This window comes from Marmota monax, unplaced genomic scaffold (assembly GCF_021218885.2).
Source record: "Marmota monax isolate L192 unplaced genomic scaffold, Marmota_monax_Labrador192_F-V1.1 WCK01_AAM20220418_F8-fsc00122, whole genome shotgun sequence".
In the NCBI taxonomy this organism is placed as follows: Eukaryota; Metazoa; Chordata; class Mammalia; order Rodentia; family Sciuridae; genus Marmota; species Marmota monax.
This window is the reverse complement of record NW_026695223.1, coordinates 4,914,322-4,936,217: the sequence shown is the minus strand read 5'-3', so window position 1 is coordinate 4,936,217 and position 21,896 is coordinate 4,914,322. Positions and strand designations below refer to the sequence as shown.

The following is a 21,896-nucleotide window of genomic DNA, read 5'->3' as shown; positions in this document are numbered from 1 at the left end:
TGACCTCTGTGAGGACTGAACAGGAACTTCAAGAAGAGAATCACTGAATGAACCTACTGAGACCCTAGTTTGGGACATACGAATGTCTATAGAAAAGAAAACAATGTGTGGTGATGATTAACAGTAGCACTAAATAGTTAGTCATGCAGTTCAACTGAGAGAATGACCAAAATGGGGCAGGGAGGATTGTGAAAGAAAAATAAATATAGAGGCCCCAATTTATATATGCCCAAGGCCACAACCAACCACACAGCCAAAACCTGGTATCTTGATTTCCCTGAAACACTGATTCCAATTATAAACAAAATACAAAACATAACCTTTATGTCCAGTATGATTCAATGAAACTAAACCAGCTAGCTATAGAGTAATCAGCTTAAACAGCTCTGCTTGCCTTACCGAGAATTTTAACATGTAAACCAGTTACAGTTCTACACACCTATAATCCCAGCAACTCGGGAGGCTGAGGTAGGAAGATCACAAATTCCAGGCCAGTTTCAGCAACTCAGCAAGACCCTGTCTCAAAATAACATTAAAAAGGCTGGGGATGTGGCTCAGTGGTAGAGTGCCCCTGAAGAATTGTGATGTTTAATAGAAAATAATTTTTTAAAAGGTCAAAATACTTCCTCCTTAATGCTTCATAAACTGGGATAACTGCTATAGTGGGACTTCTTATCACTTGGTTCGAGGTCTCTCAATTTGCAAATTATTCCTTTTTGTGCATAATAAATCTAAACTCTAAAACAAAACTTGATCTAGGCTGGGGTTGTAGCTCAGTGCTAGAGCACTTGCCTAGCATGTGTGAGGCACTAGGTTTGATTCTCAGCACCGTATATAAATAAAACAAAGGTCCATTGACAACTAAAAGAAAATTTTAAAAAAATGATATGATTTTATTTTTGACAACAGAATGCAAATGAATAAGAAATCGACCAAAAAAATAATTTCTTAATAACCTCTGCTTTGAAACCTTTTTTTTTTTAACACCAAGAGTCACTCTACCACTGAGCTACATCCCCAGCCCCTTTAAAATTTTATTTTGCAACAGAATCTTGCCAAGTTGCCCAGGCTAGCCTAATAGAACTTGTAATCCTCCTGCCTCAGCCTCCCAAGTTGCTGGGATTACAGGTGTGCAACACCGTGCCATGATTTGAAAACTTTAAAATGTTTTCCTAAGTTAATCATGAGTTAAAGAAGAAGTTACAATATAAAGTATTTAGAGCTGAATGAAAATAAAATATATCCACACTGTGGGCTAGAGCTAAAGCAGTATTTAAAGATATATTTTAGCCTTTACTTAAAATATGAAGAAAGGAAAAGATTGAAAATCTTTTAAATGATATTTCTAGACACAAATAACAGAGTAAAATAAGAAATCAAGAAAGAAATGGTAGAAAAGAGTAAATGAAATGTAGAAATTAGTTAAAATAAATAAGTAAACATGTATATATAAAGTCAAGTACTGGCTCTTTAAACAAAAAGGCTAATAAAGAAGAAGAAAACCTCCAAATAAAAGTAGAAAACTGGGGTTGGGGCTATGGCTCAGTGGCAGAGTGCGGGCCTGGCACACATGAGGCCCTGGGTTCCCTAGAAGACACAGAGTTTCAAGCTAATGGACTAGAGCAGGTGGTTTCCTGGCAGCTCCATGGCGTGAAACCAACAATGCATTCAGGCAGCTTCTCAGCAAGGTGGGTAAACGGAAAAAAAAAAGGTGGGGGGAGACTTTACTAGAATGTAATACTGGACACTCAAAGCAGATCGGGGACTCAGGAGGTTGGATATAATAAAATAAAGAAGAAATCTCCAGTGCCACGTGGCTCCTCCATGAGCGCAGTGGAGGGATAAGGGAATTAAAGGAACCCACATTTTTAGAAGAACTGAGGAGTTTCTGGGTACAGAGTGTTTAGAGATCTAAGACACTGCCCCACGGAACGGAAAGGCACGCTGTCCAATAGCAGTATACAGGAAAGAAACTGCATCTCTCCCAGCGGCATGTGTGGGACAGGGAAAGGAAATGTTTTGCAGCCAAGACATGGGGGCCAGCAGCTGAGGGAGCCGAGTCCTGGCAAACCCAAGGCTGGCCCAAAATACAGGACAGGCAAACCCCCACTGCATGACATAGAGTGGGCCTAAGTGACCAGGAGAAAATCAAATGTGAAGAGAGGTTTACACAAGGGATGACTGCACATGAAACCTACCTGTGTACCCCTGCACACTCCAATCGGGCAGCTGGTAGGACGGGCTAGGAGAGATGTACCCAGCTGGGAATTCGAATGGACAGGGGCAGGAGAGACTGAGTTTGGAGGCTGAATCCAAAACCAGAAAACTTGAGGTCCATAGGTGACATAGTGGTCTAAGAATTGGCTCCTCCACCACACATGTGAAACCCCGGAGAATGACCAATGGATAGCAGAAGAAATCAGGGATGAAATAAAAGATTACTTAGAGATAAATGAGAATAATGATAAAACCTATCAAACTCTTTGGGACATTATGAAGGCACTGCTAAGAGGAAAATTCATTGCATTGAGCTTATTTATTAAAAGAGTATAAAGTCAACAAACAAATAACCTAACATTACATCTCAAAGCCTTAGAAACACCAAAAGCAGCAGAACACAGAAAATAATTAAAATCAGAGCTGAAGTCAATTAAATTGAAACAAAAGAAACAATCCAAAAACATTGACAAAACAAAAAGCTGGTTCTTTGAAAAAAAATCAATAAAATTGATAAACACTTAAGCAAGCTAACAAAGAGAAAGAGAGAGAACTGAAATTACTAAAATTGACGATGAAAAGGAAAATATCACAATGGACACTACTGAAATACAGAAGATAATCAGAACTTATTTTGAAAATTTATACACTAATAGAAAATCTTGAAGACATCAACAAATTTCTAGAGACATATGACCTAGAAGGACAAGGACATAGAAAATTTAAATTTAAATTTAAATTACAGATCAATTTCAACCAATGAAGATGCCATCAAATGCTTACCAAGAAAGAAAAGCCCAGGATCAGACATATGCTCAGCCGAGTTCTAACAGACATTCAAAGAAGAACTACACCAATCCTCCTCAAATTATTCCATGAAAAGGAGAGAACACTTCCAAACTCATTCTATGAAGTTAGTATCACCCTGATACCAAATCCAGACAAAGACACATCAAGGAAAGAAAATTTCAGGTGACCATAGATGTAAAAATTCTCAATAAAATACTGGCAAATCGCATACAAAAACATATTTAAAAGATAATGCATCATGATCAAGTGGGGTTCATCCCGGGGATGCAAGACTGGTTCAACATACAGAAATCAATAAATGTAATTCATCACATCGAAAGACTTAAAGACAAAAATCACATCATGATTATCTCATAGATGCAGAAAAAGAATTTAACAAAATACAGCATCCATTTGTGTTCAAAACACTAGAAAAACTACGGTCAGTAGGAATATACCTCAACATTATAAAAGGTATACATGCTAAATCTAAGGCCAACATCATTTTAGACAGAGAAAAACTGAAAGCATTCCCTCTTAAAAACAGGAACAAGGATGCCCTCTATCACCACTTCTCTTCAACATAGTCCTAGAAACTCTAGCCAGATCAATTAGACAAAAGAAATTAAAGGGATACAAGTAGGAAAAGAGGAACTCAAACTATCCCTATTTGCTGATGACATGATTCTGTATTTAGAAGTCCCAAAAAAACTCCACCAGAAAGCTTCTTAAACTCGTAAATGAATTCAGCAATGTAGCAGGATATGAAATTAACACCTATAAGTCAATTCTTATTCTACATGTAAGTCATGAATCAACTGAAAGAGAAATTAGGAAAACTATCCCATTCACAACAGCCTCAAAGAAAATAAAATATTTGGGGAATCAATCTAACAAAAGAGGTGAAGGGGTTGGGTTTGTGGCTCAGTGGCAAAGTACTTGCCTAGCATGTGTGACTCACTGGGTTCGATGTTCAGCACCATGTATAAATAAATTAAATAAAGGTCCATTAACAACTAAAAAAATATATATTTTTTTAAATTTCATCTCAGTTACTGCGCTTTGCAACTCCAGCATTTCTATTTGTTTCTTTTTTGTAATTTGTATCATCTTATTGACATTCTATATTTGGTAATTCTCATACTTTCTCTAAAGGCCTTTAGACATGATTTCTTTGAATATATTTAAATTAACTGATTTAAAGTCTTTACTTAGTACGTCCAACATCTGAGCCTCCTTGGAGAGGGTTTCTATTGAATATTCTTTGCTTAGTGGCTCTGTTCAAATATAAAAACATGAAGACATGATTTTAACTCTCAGCTGGGCAGTTTTCAACTCCTCCTAAATCTTCAATTCATTCTTGCACAATGCTTTAAGGTTAGCCAAAGATGAGAATTTAGGAGAATCTCAAGTCTTTCCTGAGCATGTACACATAGGGATACGCGCACAGCCCTAGGCAGGACTACATCCTTCCAGACTACAAGAAATGCATTAGAGCTTTTCAAAGTTTTTTACTTAGCCTATTGTGAGCTCCAACATTATTCACTGCCATAGGCAGCTCAGCGTTAAATAGTAGCTTCTGATTGTTCTGAACCAATACACACAGGGAAAAGGCTATATACACGGGGTGAATATTGAGTCAGGTTAAATAAAGACTACTTTTTGAGTAGTGTTCCATAGGGAACCATGAGATATGTCAAAGGTCATTATCAGCGAATAAGGTTTTGAAGGAATCCCAACCTAGTTCTACTACTAGGAAGCTTGTTTCATGGTTACAAGCTGTTTTCAGGGCTACTGCAGAACTGGGAAAAAGAATGAGAATAGAAAAAATTAAAATGTCACAAAACTCACTATTCTTATAAATTTCCTTGATTGCAGCAAGGTCTTGGCTAATTTCCAGAATTCTGAAGAAGTTTATTTTGACATTTCTTTTTTGCTTAAGTTCTAATTGCTTTTATGGAGGATAGGATTTTTACAGGAACTTACTGTACCATTTTGTTACGATGTTACTTATAATTAAAGATAAAAACATTCTAAGATCCTGGTATTGTCCAGAAGAGTAGTAGGTATGTTAGTTAGCTTTCTGTCACTGTGACAAAATATCTAAGATAAATAACTTAAAAGGAGGAAATATTTATTCTGGCTCATTGTTTCAGTCCATGGCCCTTGGTATAGCTGCTGATGTACATACTTACATCCAGATACAGGAAATTATAAGAAGCTGCCACACCCTTTTTCAAAGGTTTATTCCATTTACACTGTTCGACATATAAGAATTCAAGTTATGGTTGCTCACATCCTTGCCAACCTTTGATCTTCTTGTTAAGAATTAGCCGTGTAGATAGGAGTATAATGGTATTTCATTGTAGCTTCAATTTACATTTCCTTCATGACTACTGATGAGGAGGATGCTTTTTGTGTGCTTTTTAATCACATTCTTATAAAGTATCCAAGTCTCTTGCGATTTTAAAAATTGTACTGTTTATCTTTTTAATATTGTTATAAGAGTTATAATATTTGTGAGTTAATATATTTGTGACTATATTCTCTAAGTCTACGGCCTGATTATTCATTTTTGATGAGCAGAAGTTTTAATTTTTTATTTTAAAATGTCCACTTTATTCCATAACACTTAGCCAGGTTCCATTACATTTGAGGAAGTGAAGGACCATGAGACTGATCTATAGTAAAATACTAAGAAGTTGTAGTCCAATTTTACACATTTTCAGGAATTCCCAGACAAGTGTACCACAAAGCAGAAATATATGTACCACTATTACATTTTATGTAATAGAAGAAGGGAGTATCAATATACTTCACGAAGTAGTAAATTCATCTGGCTGGGAATGCAATTGTTACAAAGCAATAGTAAATGGTTTATAAAATGTAATTTTATTTTATGTTACTCTGCTGTTACACAGGGCATAACTCTTTCACAAGGCTTTTTTTGGGACTACAGCTGATGGTTAGGAATGCACAATAGTGGTCCAACTCTGTAAAGAATAATGATTAGACAAACGGGACACCCTCTCACATGTGTACAAATCTGTGTGGAAAATTACTAAAGTTTTAAATTTGGACTTGTGTACTTTTATTTCCCCTTTCCAGTATATTAAGAATTGACATGCACTTTAATTTGCCAAAAACAATGCTTGTATTCTGGCAGCAATGTACTACTTTAATTACATAATAAAATGAATACCAGAACTACAAAGGCAGGAGGCATAAGTGAATTTTTGTGGGGGGTACCAGGAACTGAACTCAGGGGGCCCTTGACCATTGAGCCACATCCCCAGCCCTGTTTTGCATTTTATTTAGAGACAGGTTCTCACTGAGTTGCTTAGTGCTGCACTTTTGCTGAGGCTGGTTTTGAACTTACAATTCTCCTGCCTTAGCCTCCCGAGCCCCTGGGATTGCAGGCATGCACCACAGCACCCAACTGATAAGTGAATTTTTTTTAAATACTTATTTTTTAGCTTTAGGTGGACACGATATCTTTATTTTATTTTTATGTGGTGCTGAGGATCGAACCCAGTGCCTCACGTATGCCAGATGAGCACGCTACCACTTGAGCCATGTCCCCAGCCCATAAGTGAATTTTTAATGGGAAGGGAAGTTGTCAACTTAAACAAATGAACAATGAAAAAGGAAACTTCCTGTTTTCACAGACAAATGCAACCTCCCATAATATGTGCTATACAGGAGGCATTTCACTTTGTGACCCCTGGCCCAGAAATGTCAAGTGCTTTCCCATTCAAACTAAATAAGGAAGGGAATGTAGAAATTAAGAAGTTATATACAACAATATTATTTAATTTATTTTTGGTAATGGAGATTAAACCCAGGGGTGCTTAACCACAACCCCAGCCCTTTTTATTTTTTGAGACAAGGTCTTGATAAGTTGCTTCGGGTCTCACTAAGTTGCGAAGATTGTTCTCCAACTTGCAATTCTCCTGCCTCAGCCTCCCTGAATTGCTGGGATTACAAGCGTGCGCCACCATACCTGGCTAGAACACTCTTTAAATTATAATTAAATACATTTTCTTATCTTCACAGTAATATAAAGCACAGTCATTGAAGAACTGGTTCAGATTACTTAAATACCAGACAGATTTTTAATTCTCGACTAAGTTTTTAGAAGTTACTTATGTTTATATGAAATGAAGCTATTAATACTTACCTACTGCAGTAACTGCATACCAGGAAAGCTAAGACAAACAAATCAAGGAATGGCTTTTACTCAAAGCGGCAGTGTGAAAAGGCTATGAACAGTTGATTCCATACATGAATGGGTTTCTTTGCTTGAGGAAATCCAAGCAGAATAAGGAATGGAGATGTGTAAAAAGATTTCTTAAAGGGAAGGATGACAGCCTGTTTGTAGTTTTTGGCCCCTTTTGTCACAATCTTCTCCTTCTCTGTCCGATATCCAAAATGTTAAGTTGTCTCTAAGCAACTGCATAACAAGGATGCTCTCCTTGTATGAGTCTTCAGTTTATCAAGTTCTGCAAAGGACTCATCAAAAATTGATGTAGCCAGGCATGGTGGTGCACACCTATAATCCCAGCAGCTCTGGAGGCTAAGGCAGGAGGATTGTGAGCCAGCCTCAGCAAAGGCGAGGTGTTAAGCAACTCAGTGAGACCCTGTCTCTAAAAAACGAAAAAAAAAAAAAAATAGGGCTGGGGATGTGGCTCAGTGGTTGAGTGCCTCTGAGTTCAATCCCTGGTACAAAAAAAAAAAATGTCAATTTTACCTACTGTTCAGGAAAGCTCTGGGTTTTTAGGGATCTCACAGTAAAACCCAGCAAAGTTAAGAGCCAGCCTGAGGCAGACTGGGTGTGTGCTTGTATCTCTTTTTTGTTTATGTCAAATGCCTCTTGGTAAGCTCCTTAGGAATTATCTACTGCCTGTTTCTGATCATCACTTCAACAAGGTACAGAAGTGATTTCCCTTCATTTTCAGATAGAAGACATTAGTCTCTGGATTAATTACATTGGCTATTAATACTTACCCAACAATTCTGGGACCAAGGTGCATATAAATCTCAGTTCCGACTCCACTTTCTCCCAATAGTCCTAATCAGCTGCAAATTCTTGTTAAAGGTGTGAGTTTTCTGCTCAATGCTGAAGATGATCCTCCAGGCATACCTGCCTGCAGCCCCTGACCACGTTCTTGTAGGCCACTTGAGAACAGGTTATGCTCCCCAGTGGAGAGCTCTGCTGGGTCGTGGACTTCGTGCAGGTGGCCATGTCATCATAGTGCCTGGGCTGCTTGGCTAGTTTGAACTTCTGGATCAGCTCATGCTTCTCCTTGGTGTGGGAGCCAGGGCCTCCTCTCTGTGGCTGCCATCTTAAATTTTTATTGTCTAAATTTATCAATCTGTTCTTTTATGGCCAGGTAAGTCTGTGTTTTTCTAAGAACTTTTGCTTACCTACAAGTCATGAAGATATTCTCTTATGTCTTCTTCTGGTGCTTTATAGTTTTAATTTTTGTGTTTGGGTTTACAATCAATCTAGAATTCTTTTTTGTGTATGATTTGAGGTAGGCGTTAAGAGTCACTTTTTTCCATATTGATGTTCAATTGTTCTAGCACAATTTGTTGAAAAGATTTTCCTTTGATCTGTCATCTTTGTAAAAAATCAAATAAGTAAGTGTGAGTCTGTTTCTGGGATTTCTCTTCAGTTCTGCTTTTCTATTTGTTGAACCTTTTCCCAGCAGTTCAGTGCCTTCATTCTTTTAGATTTATTTTAAAAGCTGAAGTCAACTAATGTTAGTTCTCCAACTTTGTTGTGCTTTTGCAAATTTCCTTTGGATATTCTAGACATCCCCCCCCCCAACTTTTTTTTTTTTTTTTGCTTTCATATAAATTTTAGAATGAGTCTATCAATTGAAAAAGAAATCTAGTGGAATTATAAAATTGTGATTTCATTGAATCTATAGATGTATTTGGAGGAGAACTGATACTTTAACAATACTGAATCAGTCAACCCACGAATACAGTATGTTTCCTGATTTATCTAGGTTTTTTAAACTTTGTCTCAGCAATGTTTTTCAATTTTTACAATAGAGGTTTTATATATCTTTTGTTTATTTCTAAGTATTTTAGGTTTTTAATATTATTATAAATATAATTTTAAAAATTTTATTTTCCAGTTGTTTGCTATAGTATTTAAATATACAATTGATTTTTGTTTATGACCCTATATCTAGGAATTCTCTAAATTCACTCATTAGTTGTTTTTTTTTTCAAAATAAACTCTTTATTTAGATTTTTTACTATGAGTTTGAATAACAGCTTTGTACACATTAGTGTTCTCCAGAGAAACAGAACCAAGTAGGACATGTGTATATAGAGAAAGTTTTATTTCATAGATTTGTTTATGGAATGTGCTTTTGTTTATCAAAGAAATGAGGAGACTAGTTTTATCCTAAACTAAATTATCTGATTTTTCCAGAATATGGCAAAGGATAGTGAAAGCAAAACCTGAATGTATATAAAAATAAAAAATTAAATATATATATTATATATATATATATATAATATATATATATATACACACACACACATATACATATAAAGTTGCAAAAGTTTTCTAGGAAATAAATTTTATGAGTCTCACTTAAAATTACTGCAAAGTTCAGTCTGGTAAAAGTAATTAAGTGTATTAAAATTTTGACAAAGTTTGTTGCTTTGGACAAAATTCTTTTGTTTTTAATTTTTTATTCTAATTTATTATATATGACAGCAGAATGCATTACAATTCATATTACATATATAAAGCACAGTTTTTCATATCTCTGTATACAAAGTATATTCACACCATTTGTGTCTTTATACATGTTCTTAGGGTAATGATGTCCACTTCATTCCACCCTTTTCTACCCCAGTGCCCCCCTCCCTTCCCCTCCCACTTTACCCTATCTAGAGTTAATCTAATCTTCCCATGCCCCTCCTCCCAATTCCACTATGAATCAACCTCCTTATATCAAAGAAAATATTCAGCATTTGGTTTTTTGGATTGGCTAACTTCACTTAGCATTATATCCTCCAACTCCATTCATTTACCTACAAATGCCTTGATTTCATTCTCTTTTATTGCTGAGTAATATTCCATTGTGCATATATACCACATTTTATTTATCCATTCATCTACTGAAGGGCATCTAGGTTGGTTCCACAGTTTAGCTACTGTGAATTGTGCTGCTATAAACATTGATGTGTCTGTGTCCCTGTAGTATGCTGTTTTTAAGTCCTTTAGGTATAGACCGAGGAGTGGGATAGCTGGGTCAAATGGTGGTTCCATGCCCAGTTTTCTAAGGAATCTCCATACTGCTTTCCATATTGGCTATACTAATTTACAGTCCTATCAATAATGTATAAATGTGCCTTTTCCCCCACATCCTCGCCAACACCTGTTGTTGTTTATATTCTTAATAGCTGCCATTCTGACTGGAGTGAGGTGGCAATTCCAATGAAATTCCTCATAGAAATAGAAAAAGCCATCATGAAATTCATCTGGAAAAATAAGAGACCCAGAATAGCTAGAGCAATCCTTAGTAAGAAGAGTAAAGCAGGTGGCATCATTATACCACACCTTAAACTATACTATAGAGCGATAGTAACAAAAACAGCAATCCTCGTGCCTCAGTCTCCCAAGCCACTGAGATTATAGGCATGTGCCACTGCATCCAGCTCCCTAGGCATTTTTCATTTTGGACATTTAACATAAAATTTACATAACATACGCCATTATAACATTTCCACAATTCAGTGGGTTTTCACATATTCATAAAGTTATGCAACCATCACCACTATCTAACTCCAGAACATTTTATCACACCAAAAAGAGATCCTGTACCCTTTAGCAATTGTTTCCTGTTTTTTCCTCCTCTCAATCACTAGCAACCACTAATCTATTTTCTGCTCTTATTTATTTATCTATTATGATATTATGAACATTTTATATAAAAAGAATCATATAACATATAGCTTTACACATTTGACTTCTTTCATTTGGCAAAATGTTTTCTAGGGCTGTGGGTATAACTCAGTGGCAGAGCTCTTGCCTAGAATGTGTGAGGCCCTGGGTTCAATTCCCAGCACTGCAAATAAAAAAAGTTACCTAGTTAAGTCATGTTGTAGAATGCATCAGTATTTCATTCTTTTTATGGCTGGATAGTATTCCATTATATGGATACATTACATTCAGCAGTTGATCATTTGTGTTGTATTTCTTTCTATTAATAGTAATGCTAAGAAGAATATTCATGTGCAAATTTTGTGTGAACATGTTTTCAGTTCTCTTTGATACATACCTAGAAGTGGACCTGCTGAATTCACATGGGTGAATTCAATTTAACTTTCTTATAAATGGTTAAATCGATTTTCATCATGGCCACACCATTTTTCATTACTACTAGTGAAGTATGAAGGCTCCTTTTCTCCACATCCTTGTCAACATTTATTATTTTCTGGTTGTTTTTAATTATTGCCATCCTCAAGAGTGTGAGTTGGTATATCATTGCTGTTTTAATTGGCATGTTAAACATTTTTTCATGTGTTGAGTGGTCATTTATTTATCTTCTCTGGAGAAATTTCTATTCAAATTCTTTGCCCATTTGTAAATTGGGTTTTTTTTACTGCCAAGTTGTAAGAGTTAGTTATATATTCTATATGCTAAACTCTTAAGAGATATATGATAGATAAGGAACTATTTTCTCCTACTTGGTGAGTTAGTTGTCTCTTTGCACTGTTGATAGTGGCCTTTGACAAACAGAAGTTTTTAATTTTGGCAAGTTCTAGTCATCTGTATTTTCTTTGGTTGGTTAAATTTTGGGCATCATATTTAAAAAACACTGCTTAGTCCAAAGTTTGAAGATTATACCTATATTTTCTAAGAAATGTATAGTTTTAGCTCTTACACCTAGATCTTTGATATATTTTGAGTTAATTTTTAAAAATACTATGAAGTAGGGATAAAATGTATTGATTTACATATGGTTAACCAGTTTTCCTACCACCATTTGTTGAAAAGACTATTCTTTCCCCCATTGAATGATCTTGACATCTTTATTCCAACACACAGACCACTGATGCACAGGTTGCCCCTAGGCTTTTATCAGGTCAGGTGTCCAAAGAAGAACTCCTGATTTCCAGCTCTATAAAATATAGGTACAGGTCTGGTTAAATGGCATGCAAATCATAAAGCTCACACATTAGCACAAGAAAGCTAGTGAAAAAAATAGCGAGAAAATACAGCAGAGAATGGGGTGAAAGAAGATGAGAATAGCAAGAAAGGGAGGTCTGGTTCATATCAGATCTTTTAGACCAAGGTTACAATTTGGGTTGTATTCTAAATGCGTTAGGAATCCATTGGGTAGTTTTGAGCAGGAAAGTGAAGTAAAATGATTTACATTTTCAGAAGATCATCTGGCTGGCAGGTGAACTATAGAGCATAAAGTGCTAAGCCTGCTGTACTCTGGCTTCTTATCCTTAGGGATTTACTTCCTGGTATCCAAGAAAGTCACTCTTGGGTTGTCTTTGTCAACCTGGTCCTTTTGAGCCTTGTCTTCCTTCTGGTGTATGATTTTTGCCAATGCGTTTGTTGTGAATTTCTGGACGGTATGGCACTTTCTTCTTAATATGTAAAATAAGGATTCAACAACATTGCCAAGTTTGAAGTTAGGTCATTTATGATCTATTTTCTTTTCAGTTAAGATTAGTGTTCATGGCATTAACAAAGCCCTTGGTCAGATGTTTGTGGTCTGTTTTCCATCCAAATGTTGACTTGATGGGTTTTCCTGTATGCTGGAGGTAAAAAATGTTCTTTTCTACTTAGGGGTTAGCGGGGAATCTGTGTAAGCTCAGCCGTCATGGAGATCAGACTGCTAGCTCTGAGACTTCCCAGATTTCAGCACTTCCAGACACACACCAGGAGTGAGGTGTGTGTGCTGCCGTGAGGTCTTTGTGGAACTGATTCCTCCCGTCACAGTCATGGATATTCTACAGTGGAACATGGGCACCAGAGGGGAGTGGCTTCAAGATACATGTGTTAGCAAACTGTATGTCCCCTTGCCCAATACTCCTACTATTGGAACCCCAAATCAACTTGAAGTGCTTTTTCTCTTGAGGTAATGTTTCCACTGAGATGCCCATTGCCTCTGTGCATCCTCCCCTGCCAAGAAGACATTTGGTCTTTTTTCTTGGGTGGTTTCAACTGAATGCCTGTTTGACCACATTTTTAAAGAGAATGGAAACACTGAAGAAGTGGCAGAATATGGCCATTTGCTTTTGACATGCACTCTTTCCTCCACATTTATTTTCCTCTCTCTTCAGGCTTCTCTGAGCAAGGAGAGCAAACTTCTCACAGAGCAGTTCCTATTCATGGAAACCTTCTTTCCTTAAAACATCTTGGTTTTGTTTTGGTTTCACCCACATTAATCAAATAGCTCCGCGCCTCCCCCCCCCCCACTAACCAGTTTCCATTTCGATTAGTCTTTTTAAGTTTATGAAGATTTTCTTTTCTTCCTATTGTTTTAAAAATTCAATTAGGACTTAAATTCAACTCAATCCTGTAAACAATTTAGGGTGAATTGTGGCAGTGAAAACCAGAAGCAGTTAGTGAGATGCTCTAGCTCATTGTGAGGTGCTAAAAACTCAAGTTTTTTGCTGTACTGTACCAAAAGATAATGTGTAGGTTTATGTGCAACACTGAACCTCTATAGGTCCAGGCCAAGCATAGGGCAGAGACATAGAAAACTGATGTCCTGCTTGAAAAGACCCTTTGAGGAATAAAGCAGATGTGTCACAGAGCAACCTATAATGTTGTTATCCTCCTTGTCATTAAGTCAGTTTTGAAATAGATTCAAGTTCTCAAATTTATTTCAAATAGAAGCAAAAGCTATGTGACTGGAGTTAGTGAACTTCTTTTCACAATGTAGGGAAAGCTGGGTATATATATTTATCAGAAGAAATTGTCCAGCCGGCTGCAGGGTTGGGGGAATAGAATGTTTACAGAAACTAGGCAAAAAAAAAGGAAGAGCTTTTTAGTCTTAAAACACATTATCGATGATTTTGTAACTCATAGAAAATGGCATGATTAAGGCTGCCTTAATTTGTGTGTGGCAAAATATTGGTTGCACAAACTATTTACAGTGGGTCATTTCTAATCTCTTTATTGAAGAAAAACTGATACCTACCTAGAAAAATAGTTTGATTTTCATTGTATAACTATTAGTTTTGAGGACATGTATGCCCAAGGTAAGTATGATGAGAAAGTATTGTGGGATAATTCCAATGAGTTTAAGCCCTAAGACACAGCTAAACACATTTATGATTCCATAAAATCTAGTTAGGAAGCATTGTGAATATGATTTCCAGGAATCCATTTGTACTTTTGAGTAAAATAATTTTAAGAGATGTTTCATGGTTTGGATTTATAATATAGAAGATTTTTAAAAAATGCTCATTATATTGGAAATGTAACATTGAATAAATTAGTGAGTTATATGATGAGATTTCCTCAAAGCTCTGGACATGGGTATCATGCATTTTGCTCATTTGGGTAATCTCTGCCATGCTAAATTTATGTCTCTGTGTATCAGGCCAGTCTTGGTCCTTAGTTTCCAATAAGTTGGTGCTTTAAATGTGTAACAACAACAACCTCTTCATGTTGTTGAATGAGGAAAGGACAATGCTTTAATATTTTATTCACTGATATAATGTTTTGTCAGTCTATTAAATTGTTATTATTTCTAGGAAAAAAAGGATAATCATTTAAACAAGTATGGTAGTAGTGATATGGGGGAAAAGGAGAAAGATTTGGGACATATTTTGGGGGTAATGATTTTGAGGTAACTCAAGGATGATTTCTAAGTTTATGGATTGAATAACTGGATGGGCGATTGCTAAATTACCTACATTTGCTGAAATGTTTAAAACTAGGAGAGGAAAGAAACCAGTATAGGGTATTAGGTGAGCTAGGAATTTGTGTAGAGGACAAGCCTATAGACCCTGAAATCCACAAGTCATCACAGGTGTAATTAAATTGAATGTGCTCTTATGTGACTTATGTGTAGATAAACAACCTATATGACTCTCACTGAGAAGGTACATAAAAGATGAATTCAAACATGTGAGAAAGGTTATTTGGGATGGGAGAGGAAGAGGAAGAGGTGGGAAGGAAAGAAGAGGCTAAGGGGCAAGGAGGATGTATTGAAGGTAGAAGAGATATGGGGTATGTATCTATATGTAGAAAGGGTTATGTACGTTCTTAATTGTGCATTACAGATTATAGAAAATCCCACTGCTGCATTGTAAAATTAAGGTATTCTTTGGGGAAAAATTTTACATTTTGAATGTAAATGAAATCACTAGTCCATTAGAACTCTACCAACTAAGCTATATCCCCAGCCCCACGGTTATTTTATTTATTTATTATTATTTTTTTAATGTGGTGCCTCACCCATACTAGGCAAGTGCTCTACCACTGAGCCCCAGCCCCAGCCTTCTCTATTCTTCTAATAAGCTTCCAAAAAAGGAAATGAGACAGCATTAAAAGAAAATAAAATCATGGCATTTGCAGGTAAATGGATGAGGTTGGAGAATATTATGCTAAGTGAAGTAAGCCAATCCCCAAAAAACCAAATACCAAATGTTTTCTCTGATATGAGGATGCTGATCCGTAACAGGGGATGGGATGGGAGGCAGGATGGGAGGAAACTTTCCATAGGGCAAAGGGGAAGGAGGGGAAGGGAGGAGGCAGGGGGGTAGGAAAGACAGTGGAATGAGATGGACATCATTACCCTAAGTAGATGTATGAAGACACAAATAGTGTGACTCTATTTTTGTGTACAACCAGACATGAAAAAATTGTGCTCTATATGTATACTATGAATTGAAATGCATTCTGCTGTCCTATATAACAAATCAGAATTAATTAATTAATTAATTTAAAAAAGGAAATGAGACAAAATATTGCTAAGAGCCAAGTATATGATGCATGGCATTTTTGGTCGAAAGGTGACGCCAGCTAGCCATTGAGATGATATGATTATGTTAAGATTTGCATTCATATGGATATTGGACTCCTGCTGTTCACCTAGGCCGGCTACGGGACTCCTGGAGAGTTCCCATTGGTTAGGGAAGTACAGTAGGAGGGAGTTCCGGGGGAGGAGCTCTCTCTGCGGGTCCTGGAGGAGGCCGCGTGGGTGGAAAAAATCTTCCCGGGCAGTACCGGACATTGGCGGCAGTTTCAAAAAATAAACTTTGTTCCTGCTTGAGTGGCTCGTGATTTTGTGCCCAGCCAGACTGCGGCAACTGGCGGCCCGCACGGGGAACGCCTGAAGCTTGGAGGTGAGTAAAATTGCTCGCCCCTGAGGGAAGGCAACAAAATGGGTGACCATTTCAAAAAACAATGTGTTCTCGTTTTGATTTATCTTGTTTTTGTTTCAAGCTGCCTATCCCTAGAATTTTCTCAGGCAAACTTGGAAAAATGGTTGGCTCAAGGTTTGAAGTTGTTCGGCCCTGAGAAAGAGAAAATTGATACAACTATTCTTTGTTCAGTTTTTGTTTCATTCTGTTTCGGTTTTGCTTTATGCTATCTTATTGGGTTGCGTTACCTTTATAGTAGATTAGAAACTAGTAAAAAACAAACCAAAAGACTGTTAAGTAAATTGTTAGAGGTCCAGACTATGGTAGAAAACATGTTAGGTCAAGCGAAAGAGAAGGTCTCTCAAGCTAGTCAGACAGAGGAAGATTTGAAGAAAGAAAGCTTAGAGGAAAAACAACCATCAGGCGGGGAATTACAACAGGAGGCTGCTACTAACCCCGTTCTATCACCAGAGGGCGTAATTCAACCAACAGCTCCATCTACAGCTGAGCGGCCCTCAACTCCCGTAGTTGATGGACGGAATCCTGAGGCAGGACCCCAAAGATTAGCATGCCCTGTACTTGAGCAGGCAGGAGGGCAACGAATTCACCGTGCTTTAGATTTCAAAACAGCGAAGCAATTAAAGGAGGCTGTAACAACCTACGGGCCACAAGCACCCTTCACTGTGAGCATGGTCGAATCCATTACCAACTTAGACATGACGCCAGCAGATTGGGCTAACATGTGTCGATCTGTGCTAAATGGAGGACAATATTTGTTATGGAAGGTTGCCAATGAGGAATTTTGCATGGAGACAGCTAGGCGAAATGCAGCAGCCGGTTACCCTCAAAGAGATCTAGATATGTTATTAGGAAAAGGACCTTATGAGGGTCAACGGCAACAAATTGAATATGATCCTGGCCTATACGCACAAATTGCTGCAGACGCAGTTAGGGCATGGAAAACTTTACAGGGGCATGGAGATTTACAAGGACAATTATCTAAGGTAATACAAGGAGCTAATGAACCTTACGCTGAATTTGTAGATAGGCTTATTCAGACAGCATCTAGAGTATTTGGAGATACAGAACAGGCAATGCCATTTATAAAACAACTGGCTTATGACCAAGCAAATCGTTGCTGCAGAGAGGTCATCAGACCATGGAAACATGAAGATTTAAACACATATATTAAATTATGTAGAGACATTAATGAACAAGGGCAAGTCTTAGCAGCAGTACAACAGGCTTTAGATGCCAGGCCAAAAACATGCTATAATTGTGATCAAACAGGACATTTTAAAAGGAGTTGCCCCATAGGAGGAGGGTTTAACAAGAATACCGGGTATTTGCCCACGATGCCGTAGAGGGAAACATTGGGCTAATGAATGCCGTTCTCAAACCACCATAGAGGGTATTCCGTTATCAAAAAACAGACAAGGACCAAGTGTTTACCCACGATATCGTGGAGAAAGACATCAGGCTCCATTGCCAAAAAACGGACTGAGGGCCCAATGCTCCGGGGCCCAAAACCACAAATATACAGGGCAATGGAGGAACCCAGCAGCACCATCAAGGTAGTGCCCAGGACGCATTATCCATTAAATCCCTCATCAGACAAACTAGAGGGAGCGCAGGGTTGGACATCTGCGCCTCTGCCAGAGCAGTACTAACTCCAGAGATGGGAGTTCAAATCATTCCCACAGGACTAAAAGGACCTCTTCCCCAAGGAACAGTAGGCTTATTATTGGGACGCAGTTCTTCAACACTAAAAGGACTTATGATAAGTCCTGGGGTAATTGATCCCGATTATGAGGGTGAAATAAAAATTATAGCTAGTTCTCCAAGAGGTATATCAGTAATTTCACCAGGAGATAGAATAGCACAGTTATTAATAATACCCAGCCTACATGATAAATTTTCCAGTCATACTGTAGAAAGAGGTTCCAAGGGATTAGGCTCCACAGGTGTAGATTGGGCTATGCTGTCTTTAAATATAGATTCTCGCCCCATGCTAAAACTAAATATTCAAGGACATGACTTTATTGGGCTACTGGACACAGGTGCTGACCTTAGCATAATATCTCGTCAAGAATGGCCAAAACACTGGCCATTACAACAAGCCACTCAAACGCTTCGAGGCCTAGGAGTGGCAACTAATCCCCATAGAAGTGCAATGGTATTAGATTGGAAGGATCCTGAAGGATGTGAAGGAACTATACAGCCCTATGTATTGGATCATCTTCCTATAAATTTATGGGGATGAGATGTCCTAGATCAATTAGGTTTGACATTAACAAATAACATCAATCCTAATGCGCCCACTACTAGGGCTAGACAAGGCTTTAGGAAAGAAGAAAGATTAAGAGAACAAGAACAAGGTATGACAGCACCAATTCAAATAGATCAAGAAACAAATAGACATGGATTGGGTTTTCAGAAAGGGCCACTGAGACAATCAAAATTACTTGGAAATCAGAAAGACCAGTGTGGGTTCCTCAGTGGCCCCTGACTAAAGAAAAAATACAAATAGCCCATGACCTGGTCAAACAACAATTAGCGGAGGGACATATACAACCTTCCATATCTCCCCATAATACTCCCATTTTTGTCATTAAAAAGAAATCTGGTAAATGGAGATTATTGCAAGATTTAAGAGCCATTAATAATGAGATGGTTATTATGGGACCTGCTCAATCAGGGATTCCCCAATTGTCTGCTTTACCAAAAACCTGGTATGTTTTAGCTATAGATATTAAAGATTGTTTTTTTTTTCAATTCCAATTCATCCAGAGGATAGTCCACATTTTGCATTTACTATCCCTGCACTAAATCATGAAGGTCCTGATCAGAGATATGAATGGAAAGTACTCCCTCAAGGGATGGCTAATAGTCCAACTATGTGTCAAATTTATGTTAACAAAGCAATCCAGCCACTTAGAAATCAAAATCCTGAACTACAAATATTTCACTATATGGATGATGTGTTATTGGCACATAAAGATAAAAACACATTGCTAGAATGTTATGCCACACTTACAAATTTATTAAAAAATTATAATCTAGAGTAGCAATAGATAAAGTACAATTAAATCTTCCAATTAATTATTTAGGGGTTTTATTATCCTCAACCATGGTCCGTCCACCCAAAATTCAAATACGAGTAGATCAACTCAAATCACTTAACGACTTTCAAAAGTTATTAGGAGACATAAATTGGATAAGGCCTTATCTAGGCATACCAACAGGAGAATTGGGACCTTTATTTGATATTCTAAAAGGTCCATCAGATCCAAATTCACCCCGCATGTTGACGCCTGAAGCAAGAAAGGCATTAAAAATCATTGAAACATATATGGAAAATATGCATTTGGATAGAATTGATATAAGTTTGCATTTATTATTTATTATACTGCCAACAAAAAATATTCCTACAGGAGTATTCTGGCAAGAAGTTCCATTATTGTGGATACATTTATCTTATTCTCCTAACACTATTCTTACTAGGTATCCTGAGGCTGTAGGACAATTAATACTCAAAGGAATAAAAGCAGCCAAGGGAGTGTTTGGGATTTCTCCCAATAAAATTATTACTCCATATACTATAGATCAAATTGATGAGTTAGCTAATGAGTTAAATACTTGGGCAATAATCATGTGTAAATCTAATGTTTCATTTGATAATCACTTACCGTCTAATCCTTTGTTGTCTTTTTGGTCTAAACATCCTGTAGTTTTTCCAAAAATGACAAAAAAAAACCCTATCATGAATGCTCCAAATATATTCACTGATGGGTCAAATAATGGTACAGCAGCAGTAGTTACCCCTGATCAAACTTTTACATTTTTAGTACCCAAACAATCAGCTCAAAAGGTAGAGCTTAATGCAGTATTACAAGCTTTTATGATGTTTAAAGATTCTGTATTTAATTTATTTTCTGATAGTCAGTATGTAGTTAATGCTATAGTATCCCTTGAAGATGCTGGTAGGATTTCCCCTTCTTCTACTGTTTTCTCTTTGTTTTCCACTATACAAAGTCTAATCTGGGACAGAAAAGATCCATTCTTTATAGGACATATCAGGGCACATACAGGATTGCCTGGAGCCCTTAGTTTTGGCAATGAGTTAGCAGATAAATCTACACATGACATACATATTTTCTCCACAATAGAAGAAGCTATAAATTTTCATAAAAGGTTCCATGTCAATGCTAATACTTTACAAAAGCGTTTTAAAATAACTAAAGAACAAGCCTGACATATAATAAAACAATGTCAAAATTGTGTGACATTTTTACCACAAGTTAATCTTGGAGTCAATCCCAGAGGACTGATACCTAACCATATTTGGCAGATGGACGTCACACACTTGCCAGAATTTGGAAAATTAAAATATTTACATGTTACAGTTGATACTTCTTCCGGATTTCTGATGGGCTCCCTTCATGCCGGAGAAAAATCTAAAGATGTTATAGCTCATTGCTTACAAAATTTTGCCACTGTGGGCGTTCCAAAACAGTTAAAAACCGATAATGGTCCTGGTTATGCGTCCACCTCTTTTAAACAATTTTGCTCATCATTTGGCATTACTCACATAACAGGAATTCCATACAATCCACAAGGACAAGGCATAGTTGAAAGAGCTCATCAAACTATTAAAATGTACTTATTAAAACAAAAGGAGGGAATTGGAAAGGGGTATATATCCCCCAAAGATAAACTTAAAATAACCCTTTTTACTCTAAACTTTTTAAATTTGGATTCATCAGGGCTTAGTGCTGCGGAAAGACATTTGTATCCAAAAAATGTACATAAGCCTAAGGTACTTTGGAAAGATATTCTAACAGGACAATGGAAAGGTCCTGACCCAGTGATAGTCTGGAGTCGGGGCTCTGTTTGTGTTTTTCCACAGGAAGAACAGCAGCCGATTTGGATTCCAGAGAGACTAACTAAAACAATTTCTACAGACCAAAAGGAAGATGATTCGACTCAAATCCGTAACAGCTGATATCCAGATCTCCAGCTTGGCTATTCTTACATCTGCGACAGTGATTAACCAGGATGCTTTTTTCAATATCTATTTTATTATTGCTTTTTCCCACATCATAAAGTTCTATTTTATTTTTGAGCTCATACAGACCTAGGTTAATGTTTTTTCTGATCAGTTTTATTTTTTGACTGTGGAGTTTTTGAACATTGCAATGGAGATTTCACCTAGGTAAAGCTACAAGGCCTTTACTATTGTCTTATGTGTTATATGTTACATGTGCACACTTTTGTTTTGTGTTATATGTCTGTATGTGCGTATGTCCATATATCACATATGAGAAGCGCTCATGCACATGGATCCAAAAAAATTTTTTTTTTATTATTCACGTGATTTTAATAGTTTAATTTAATTTGGGTAAACAGCTGTTGAGGATTGTTTTAATATATGAACAAATAGAAGGTTAACAGATCTGTTTGTTTACTTTCACCTTTCCTTTTCATTATATTTAATAGTTCTGTTCAGGATAATGTAAATT

General features: G+C 37.0%; 1 pseudogene; it reads right to left on the bottom strand.

Moving 5' to 3' along the window:
* Positions 1-7,357: 7,357 nt before the first annotated feature.
* LOC124086068 (14-3-3 protein theta-like) lies at positions 7,358-10,753 on the bottom strand (annotated as a pseudogene).
* Positions 10,754-21,896: the final 11,143 nt, after the last annotated feature.